The following is a 10,726-nucleotide window of genomic DNA, read 5'->3' as shown; positions in this document are numbered from 1 at the left end:
AGTGCTTACTGTCAATCACCTGTGAGTGAGTGACAGAAAAGTCTTTGTGGCACAGGATCTGAGCAGAAGCCATTTCTGATAACCCACAACCCCTTGTTGTGCTGCTTGTGTTTACTGGGGGCGGATGGACCCCAACCTTTTGAAGGAACACCAAAGTGAGGAATGGCAGTCCACCAAGTTATTCAAGATATTCAGGTGGGGTTCTGGAAAAAAAAAAAAAAAAGAAAAGCAATTCTTGACTCAGTTTGAAATGTTATTAATTACTTCTAAAATTAACATGTTTTTTTCTGGGAAAGAGGGTAGAGGAAAGTGTTTTTCTTTTACTTATCAGCATAAATGGCATGGTTCTAGCTACAATATGTAATTAATGTTGTCCAAAGCAAATCTTTCATTTAGAATGGAATAGTATCAGTGATATTATTAACTAAAAATATTATTAACTAAAAAACCTCTGTGCCACTCGATTGAAAAAATGCAGATGCCTTGAAACTGAGTGTACATATGATTTCATTCCAAAATTTACTTGAGAATTTGTTTTGTTTTGTTTTTCAAGATACTCATCCTCATTTTAAAATTACATCAGTTGGATTATTATTCCTATTTTAAGTTCCAATATGCAGAACTGTGATGAAAATTTTATTTTCCAAAGATCTTGGAGGTAACTGTTATTAATTTTCCCCCAGTGGAATATTGCTTTTAAAAAACAAACAAAAATATTTTTACGAGTTTTCAGTTATGCAAGCAGATTTCCAAATTGTTCTACCTCTGTTCCATTAGTTGAGTCAGTTAGTCTGTAAGTCAGTATTTTTTTGATTTTTAAATGAATAAATAACAAGTTGGTTTGCCCTCCGTTTATTCTCTCCCCCAATATCTTTGTGTACATACCATGTGAGCCAGTAGGAACAGAACAGCATTTCTATACTGACAATGAATGAAACTTACAAATTCCTTTTGTCTGAAGTAATACTCATAGATAGATACAAGGAAAATGTTTTGCCTGGACTTTCTGCTATATAATAGGATTCTTTTGGGCAAAGAAATACTTTTCATATTTTCTATAACTTTAAAATTTTATTTGTTCACCTCCTCTTTTAAAAACCACATATTTTGCTTACTAATATTTTATATTTAGTCACTGCCTTTGTTTCCAGTTGACAAAGGTGGTCTGAAAAAATGGAAGTAATTTCTTCAAGTAGAAGACTCTTTGCTCTAGTGATCTGAGTCATACACATTTGCTACAGGACAGGAAGAGCAATTGAAAACCAGCTCTTTAACCTACTGGTGGTAGAAATTGATGAGAACAAAGAAATTAGTTTGAATTTCATATTTTGAGAGCTTGCACAATCAAAACACAAAGGGCAGCTGGTTGTTGACAGGCAGGTAATAATCCATATTCTTCAAACCTCATGTTTTGCTTCCCATCACATCTGTGCTTGGAAGAAGAAAGTAGGAAAAAATTAAGAGTTTGTGGGAAATCATGGAGTAAAAAGAAGGGAGGATAGTTCTGTAGGAAATTAGGCTTTCATTACCCATGGACAATTCTCCAAGCAGCTGCAACCTCAGTTGAAGTGTTGTCTCTTTGCTAGTGCTTCCTCCCTCTACCTGAGAAATGTCTTGTGTGCTTTAGTGTTCTTTCTATTAGAACATGTTGTTTTGGGATCTTTTTTTTGAAGGAACTTCTCTCAAAAGGCCACCTGACTATCACTAAACCAACCGAGTCAAATAATTTAGTATGGGAGGAAGCAGTAAATTTTAGGGGCTGTGGATTCCATTTGGGTATATGTTATGGGAAATCTGTAAATATTAGGATATCATGAGGATACCAACCCACACGATTATAAGAGCTGCAACGAGACAGTTACAAGTAATGCAGAGCATAGTCTAATTTCTTACTTAGAAATGGAAATTTACAGTGTGAAATCTCTTTATTCATAACAGCTGCAATTTTTGTTTGTTTGTTTTTGTATACAGCTATTACTATTTCTTATAAATGTCATCTTGATTTTTGATCTTTTAATAATTTGCTCAAAGAAGGGGAAAATGTTCAATGGAAGATTGTTCTTTGTAACTGTATGAACAAAATCTTGGATTCTTGGATCTTATCATCATATCCTCCTGGATCTTGCCCCCTTACTGGAATCTACAATCTGTGTGTTTAACATTGTGTATCAGCCATAGGATCACTTACATTTTAAGGTGAAAAAATATATGGAGTATCAATAGAATATTAAACATTTCTTGAAAGCTGGGTGTAATAAGTGCTGGCTAAGTGTCCAAATAGCATATTTAGTCTTTTTCTCACTTTCATTTGTATTAGTTTCTTGGTAGAGTTTGGTAGGGCTTTTGTTGTTGTTGTTCCTAAATCAGTTTCAGAAATGTCAAGGAAAGAAAATAAAACTAAAAAATAAAACTTGTAATCAAGCTCTATTCAATTTCTTAGGGAAAAAAGATGGTTTTAATATGTGCAATGTTTGGCCTTTTATCAAAATATTTAGATTTTTAATTCTTGGCTTGCTTAGAAGTTAAAATGTCTATTGGTGAAATATTTCTTTAGTAGCAGTCACTGCTATGCAGTATACGCAGACAAATTTATGCAAAAAAGATTAATCTTAAGACTGCTTCTAAGAGTAGTTTAAACCCCTGTAGTCATGACAAGAAGTAAAATCAGCACCGCTTGATTTAGAGAACCCCTGCCTCCCTCTTCAGTTATTTGAATTTTCTTTGTGAGCAAGATTTTTTTGACCTATTGGATAGAAAGGAACACTAATTTTGATGAAAGATATGGGTTTCTGAAGTCAAATATTTTAACATTGTTTTGTCACTGTAAACGTGAGATTTTAGTTCACACTGAGAGACAATAGTTGAACTTTTTATAGTGATACCTGTAAAGAATAGAGAAACCTATAGCAAGCCAGAAGGTTTATAGACTATGATATGGACAGATGCAATTAAAATATATTTCAAAATTAATTGGTTATGCAGAATGAGCATATGGTTTCCTTTCCAGACAGCATGTGCAAGTTAAGACCTTTTTTTTGTCATAAAGTACAGCTTTTATTTGATCTCAGGGTGTTTTTTGTTTTTTTTTTTAATTTATTTATTTTGTTTTGTCATTGATATTGCTTTTTGTTGGCTTCAGTATGTGAAACACCTGGTCAGTCACGAGCATCTGTTCACGATGTCAGCTACTCTGCGATGGCACATTGGCTACCAGTGGCTGTTCTGGTCAGGTTGGGCTGAAGTGAGTGGGCCACCTCATCTTGTCATGGCTCCTACAGGAGGAAAGGGAAGGTGCTGTGATCCTTGAGGTGTGCAGGTGAAAGGTAAGTTCTGTAAATGACACAGAAGTTGGATGGTCTCTCCTCTGGTTCGTATGCAGCTGTCTCCCATTTGTTCTTCACTGATGCCTGCAGATTACCTTCAGTTTTGAACCACGGGATTTCCAATGCCACATGTCTTTCTGGCAGATACAAGCTTATGTAATCCCGAGAGAAAATATTTAGGTTCTTTTTTTACCAGAAATAATAAACTTGGCTTTTTCGTTTTCCCCTTCATATGTAATACTGATGTTGATTGGCATAGCAAAAGTAAATTAGATTGTTGCAAACTTAAAATAGAATTGCACTAAGCTGTGGCTAATAACAGTTCAGTGCTGAAGTTATTTTGTATCAATTACTATGAATTGTGGCATGAAGGGAAAGTATAGTGTAGAAAGGTGGAAAAACAGATTCATCCCATCTCTAATTAGATAATGACAATAGGGGAAAAAGTGAAAGAAGTGTATTAAAAACAGTTCTGTAAGGTTGCAGGATTTCCATGTCAGTATCTTGAGCATCCACATAGTGATCCAGAGGGATCCAGTTTTCTTACACTGAGGTGATCATGGGGTTGTTGCTACGGTATTATTATTTGAATTTGCTCACTTGTGCTTCTCTGAAGCTGTGGAATTGGCTTATCCCTGCTATCTGAAGAAATATTGGGCTGTCATGCAGCAATGAAAAGCAAAATGCTGTGACTGTAGACATTTTAATTGACATTTTTGTCTCCAATAAAAATTGTTTTCTCATTACACTAGTCTAAATCTTCAGTATCTCCATGGGTTACTTCCACTTTGATCACTGAACTGAAACCCAGATTTTTTCACAGATACCTTCTGTCCTACTGTGTACATCTTTTATTTTATTTTGGGTTTTTTTCTACATTTGGGAAAATTTCAGAAAGTGTTGAACTAAAAGGTACTGGTTCCGTGTGTTAGAATTCTACTAAAAATAGCTGTCTTCCAACTAGATTAAGATTTAAGCTCAACCTTGTATCACTCCATAGAATACATGGTGGCGTTCTCCCTGGGAGCAATTAGCCTTGTTTTAGCTGTTGGTCATAAGACACATCTCAGGGTTTTTTTTTTGCATTTTACTGCCAGTTAGGTTGAAAAAAGGTAGACTATTCTAGCAGTAGAAGCCACTGTTAGCTGAAGGGTATTAGGTGTGTGCTGAAAGGCAGTGGATCAAACTTCCAGCTTCCAGTGTGCCTTTCCATATTCAGATGTCACCGTTCAAATGCATGACTGGTGCCACCCTGACCCCTGCCATTTGGGTTACTGTAGCTTGCCATCGTGCCAGTAGTGGGGTGTCATCCTCTGTCGTAGCTTGTGCTGCAAAAGAAAGGGGGTGTCTTCCAGTGGGTTTCCTAGTGACTCCATACAGAGGGTGGGAGATGAGATTCGCAAGCCTCAGGCTTCCTTCTGGGACAGTGTGTTCTAGGAGCATAGGCTTTTCTGCTTCTTTTTTTTCCTTTCCATGTAATCTGCCCCTGTTACAGACACTTTCTCATAGTTCCTTTCTCAGATTCTCCATTCCTTGCCATTCACATTCGATTGATGTGAAATGGCAGCCAAGAAAAAGCAGTTCCCAGGCTTTATTCTGCTCTTTGTGTGATGACAACCATCAAGTACTTTCTGTAAGTGCTTTTAAATTCCTGACCATTTCTTATAAATATATGTCAAACAGACCCGTACTAGGATGTTCATACCATAACTTTCCTTGTGTCACTTTCATGGGATTTAGTGAAATGAAACATGAATAACATAACTTGTGCACATACTGAACTCTCAGGGACATTCCTTGAAAATCGATTTCAGATAAATCAATACCAGCTTTAGTGAGAGTTTATTATTTTGTTTTGGGAGTAACATCTTTTGTGTGTTGGTACAAAGTCTTTTGCTTATTTATCAAGATGCTGGAAAAACATTAAGTCTTTCTTATGATGACTGACTACTGCTTTGCACTTGCTTCATCTCATGCTGGGATATGCTAAATCTATTTTGTCATCTATTGCTTTTTGGTCCATGTTCTATTCATATAGGACTGGTCAATTCTCTCAAGAGTGCTTAGAATAGGATAGAATAGAATAGAATAGAATAGAATAGAATAGAATAGAATAGAATAGAATAGAATAGAAATGAATATTTTGAGTTGGAAGAGACCTACAATGATCACCTAGTCCAACTGCCTGACTATTTCAGGGCTGACCAAAAGATAAAGCATGTTATTAAGGGCATTGTCCAAAGGCCTCTTCAACACTGACATACTTGGGGCATTGACCACCTCTCTGGGAAGCTTCTTCCAGTGTTTGACCACCCTCTTGGTAAAGAATTGCTTCCTAATGTCCAGTCTAAACACCCACTGGTGCAGCTTTGAACCATTCCCACATGTCTTCTCACAGGACACCAGGGAGAAGAGGTCAGCACCTCTCTCTCCTCTTCCCCTCCTCAGGAAACTGTAGAGAACAATGAAGTTGCCCCTCAGCCTTCTTTTCTCCACAGTAGACAAAGACAAACTCCTCAGCCACTCCTCATAGGACACATTCCTTCCAGCCCTTTCACCAGCCTTGTTGTCCTCCTCTGGATGCATTCAAGTACCTCAACATCCTCCTTAAATTGTGGAGCACATTTTCTGTTGTTAGAGCTCTTTGATATCCATTTTTTCAGGTTTTTTTTTGTTTGTTTGTTTGGTTTTTTGTTTTGTTTTGTTTTGTTTTGTTTTTAATGGAGTTATAAGCTACCAGCTGCTTTTTGCTAAAAGGCTTGATAAACAGTAAAAGAAGAGCTTTCCCTCTACTTATCTGATATGTATCTGAATATCACTAATGTTGATCATTACAACCACATGGTAAGCATGTGCTCCTACTTTGTAGATTGTCAAAATGCACCTCTGATAGGGAAGTATTTCAGGAGTATATCTCTGCATAACTCAAAGCAGATTTATTTGCTAAGGGGGGAAAAAATAAGATCTGGCATTTGTGAGCCCATTTTAAGAAATATCTTGTTACTAAACAAGATTAAAGATGAAAGAATATGAAAGAATATGAAAGAATTCCATCAACCTTATTTTAGCAAAGACTAACCTTCAGAATTTGGTTTTATGTTTGGAAATACACTTTCGGAAAAATTATCTACCAGCAGTCCTACTCAGAGGCCAGTTCCAGAGGTATTGTCCCTTTTTTTTAATTGGTTCATAGATCTGGATCCTTTTCTTAATCATGTCTTTCTGAAGATGTTCCTTCTTATTTGCTAAAGACTAAATGCAAGTGAATTTCAGAAAAACACCTTATCTCCCAGTATCCTCTTTTCCTGCTATTCAGCTCAATGACATTGCAGTCTTGTTTGACAGTGAAAATACAAATCTAATATTGAGTTGCCTCATACAGGAAAACTTGTGAACACAAATTTACAGCTTTTCCTGTTGTGGTGGTCTAGCTTCACTTGCCATCAAATTCATTCTCTTATAGAGTGTGTATGGTAAATGTGGTGTCTTTCCTCACCCTAAGAGTTTGCTTCAGGTTTTAGTTGTCTTTAACCAAACCATTTGACCTGTTTTACGCAATCTTTTCTTGTGTGGTGCAAAATGTCTTTCATAATCAGTCTTAAAAATGACTATGGCATGAACTCCTTGTGAACCTCATGACTTGCTTCCAGCATTTCTTACAGATCAGCTGTGATATATTGGTGCAATAGGCAGTGAAGAAAAAAAGTTGTTGCTTGGTCAAACACTACCCCTTTTCCTCAATGACATTATTTTCTTATAGAGAGTTTGTCACAAAAGTCTTGGCCCGTGCTTTTTTATGACTATCTCTTGGAATTTAAGAATGGTGCCATATGATGTTTCCATCTGAACATCAGGAAACACTTTTTTTTTACTGTGAGGATGACTGAGCACTGGCACTGGTTGTCCAGAAAGGCTGTGGAGTCTCCGTCCTTGGAGATATTCCAAAGCCATCTGGACATGATCCTGGGCAACCTGGTTGAGCAGGGGGGCTGGACCAGATGACCTCCAGAGGTCCCTTCCAACCTCAACCATTCTGTGATCCTGTGACTTTTACTTTCTCACCTTTCTTTTGGTAGTATATAACAATTTTAAATAATTTATTTAGCTTGTTTATTTGGCTGGCATTGGACAAATTGGATTTTATTGTTTCTCTATTTTGAGTTGTGTAAGTAGGTGTTCGTTGGCTGAAGTGGTATTTTTGGGGTATCATAGCTGCTAAAATGTCTTGTGGTCTTGTCTGAGAGGACTACTAGGGCAGTTAATTTAATTCCTAGTGGCCTATGATAATGCAGTAATTTGCAGTAACAGCTTCACTTCCTTTTTTTGTTTCAGGGACTGAAGTTCATGTGTACATTTCCCCCACATTTTTCTTGATTCCTTTCCTGCATTGTTCTACATATGGCATCTTCCTGGCTTTAGCGAGCAAAAAGGTAGGGCTGTGCTCTGAGCTAGCTATAAAGTTCCAGCTGAAATCAGTAGGAAGAAACAAGTGCCTCCAGGACAGTTACCTCATCCAGGGATAGCTGTCTATTAACTTTCAGGGCAGAGTAAGCAAGCAGTTTAGAGGACGTGTAACTTCTGTCTGCCTGCAGTTAGGGGAGATGAATTCACCTGTAGGCTTCCGTATGGTCCTTCTCTGTTGCCTTTTTTTCAGAGTGGCTCTGATCTCTTAGGAGTTTTTCTGTTTTCCTTAAGTATGACTGTTACGATAAAGAATATAGGAGGCAAAAATGCTACATGTTCAGTTTGTGTGAAGTCCTGCTGTTTTGAGACAGAGGTGAGGTTGCTCTGTGAGTGCCCAACACAGAAAGATATGGGAACACGTATTCATATTTGTTCTCAAAGATTTGTTACTGAACTCTTTCCACCTCCTTTCCCTGCAACAAAGGCAGAGATGTCCCTTAGCCTTCTGTTTTACATTTCCTTCTTACAGAAAGATAGATGTCTTTCTAGCTGGCCGAAGATCTCATGCTTTGACTCAATTGCTATTCATTTCATAGTGTAGGGCAGCTCTGCAGAACTTGGTACCACATACTTGTCTTGTGTACCATGCATAAGATAGTAAGGCTAAATGTCTCTCTAACATTTGTACTCCCTGAACTATCTACTCTACTTCTTACTTGATATTCTACTCTTAATTTACTTGGCCTCATAGTGCTGTGATTATATTATCAGAGAATTTAAAATTTTGTTTGATTACATTATCAAAGAATTTGCTATTTGGTTCTGCTGTTTCCTTTTCTCTTCATGTACGCTTCTGAAGAGGTCTTTGTGCCTTTCACACACATTGATGCCCACTGTTCATTTGCATTCCATTTCTTATTGTGTTCTGCTGCCTTGTCTTTGCATCTGGTGCTAGTCTGAACTTCACAGTCCATTTATTTTTTGCTGTTTTGCACTGCACTGATGTCACATACATGCAAAGATCTCTGAGTCACTGCTTACTTTCTCAATATGGGGGCATTTTTTTTTTGTCTGCAGTCCTTTGCATAATGACTTGTCTTGTCAGGATATTTGCATGTGACCCTGTGTAAAGGGCATTTCATTATTATCTTTTTATTTTTTCCACAATAGCCATAGATCTTTGGATTTTGTTCATCTCTTCTGCTTTGTATTTGTATGCCTGCCTTTGTTGAATTTTCAGTAAATTTTCATGCCTTCCTTGCTCTACGTTCTGAAATACCTTTGTGACTGCTTTGCTTATATTCTCTATTTGGATGTGAGCTTGTTCACTAGCTGTGCAAGTCTTTAGTTCTCTGTAGAGTTAATGGGATCACTAAGCATTCTCATTTGAGTGACTGGATTTTTGTCCTGTCATTATTCTATCACAAATTAGTTCAGCCTGTAGAGTTTGGTAATTGCACAAATCAATCATCTTTGTGTAATTTGCCAGAGCTCTGACACGTTGTTCTGCACATTCTTGATTGATGGAAAAAGGAGTCTTTCATGTAACAGTATTTATTAATGAATTAAAATGCTCAGGAGCATTAAGATTTCTCCCTGCCTACTGCTGACGTAATGGAATGTCACTGAAGTGTAAGATACCCTTTGCCTGTAACAACTGTAAGTCTACTCCTCTGATTTTGTTTCCTGTTTTCTAGAGTCATGTTGCAATCTGTTGTTTTCTTTCTGTGTCTGTGCAGTTCTATAATTTCTCTCTTTAAATGCTCATCTACTCAGGTACTGGACTGGACATATTTTCCCTTAAGATTTTCATTGGGTGTAAGATTACATTAAATTTTGACCTTGTAATTGTATATAAGCACAAGCAAAGACAGTCAAAACAGGGCCACACTCATGTTTTGTTCCTTCTTTCACATGTAAGGTCTTCATCACACTCACAAACTTTGCATTTTGTATTTCGGCAGAGCTCTACAAAGTTGCTCTGAGAAAATTACTCTCACCTTTCTGTCCCCTCCATCTCTTCACTCTGTGTCTGGCCTCTAGACACTTGCTCCTTATCCCCCTGGGTCTGTTCTGAATCTCACAGTTTTGCATTGTGGTACCTTTGCCCAGTCAGCTCCATGCCCACACACTTCATCAAATCTGTCTCACCTATCCCTCAGGGCATCTTTTCACTGGTTTGCAGGTTTGCTGCTTTTAGCCACCTTTTCCCTACTCCTCCTGACACCTCTTGTTGCCACATCTACTTGCTTATCCTATCTTATTCTTCTTTTGTGTAGGAGTCAAGTAGATGCCTGCTCCTTACTTGGGATCTGGCACATGCGATGGGGAGCTGGTGTTTCTTTATCTCTGGAAAACCAGAGTGGAAGAACAGTTTTAACTGCTGAACCCTAGTTAACCTCTACTCTACATACGCAAAATTGGATGATTCCCCCAGCACCAGAAGGCTTGTAGCACGATCTATTTTGAATGCATATTTATGAAGCACATTTTCCTGATACAAAGGCCATTGCCTTGTCCTTTTGTAGTGTTTGTTCCAAACCATGTAACTTTCAAAGGAAAAGATCACCAGTTTTAATCTTGAAATAAAACCATGCTTTTCTTCCCCTAGCCTTTCACAAGGGAAATTCAAATTTCAAAGGGAAAATTTTCAAAAGTAAGAAAATCTATGGTAAATAGAAAATTGTTTGGAAAAAAAAATCAGGCTAAGCCAGTAGCAAAAGAGCAAATTTTATGTCCAAAACCTAGTGGGTCAAGGTCACAAATAAAACAGAGCAGAATCTTAAAGATGAGTGAATAAGGCAATAACAACTGGTGTTAATAAGTTTGTTGAAAGAAAACATTCTGAGTTTAGAAAAAAGTTGTGGTATAGGATCCATTACTTTAGCTGGGGTTGAAATGAGGAAAAGAGTTGTATGGGGGAATAGTTTAATTTAAATTGACTGAATCAGTATGCAAGAAAAAATAAAGTCCTGTCAATAAAAGTCATTATTTAAGAG

The 10,726-nt window shown here is 37.3% G+C and overlaps 1 long non-coding RNA gene across 1 annotated transcript in view; it reads right to left on the bottom strand.

Moving 5' to 3' along the window:
- Positions 1-2,780: 2,780 nt before the first annotated feature.
- LOC129735485 (uncharacterized) overlaps positions 2,781-10,726 on the bottom strand; it is a 40,722-nt gene continuing 32,776 nt past the window's right edge. The window contains exon 3 of the long non-coding RNA XR_008731177.1: positions 2,781-4,651. This is a non-coding gene — a long non-coding RNA (uncharacterized LOC129735485). The remainder of the gene's footprint in view (positions 4,652-10,726) is intronic.

Source organism: Falco cherrug, chromosome 3 (genome assembly GCF_023634085.1).
Source record: "Falco cherrug isolate bFalChe1 chromosome 3, bFalChe1.pri, whole genome shotgun sequence".
NCBI lineage: Eukaryota > Metazoa > Chordata > Aves > Falconiformes > Falconidae > Falco > Falco cherrug.
The sequence above is the reverse complement of the archived record's forward strand: the minus strand, read 5'-3'. Positions and strand labels throughout refer to the sequence as shown.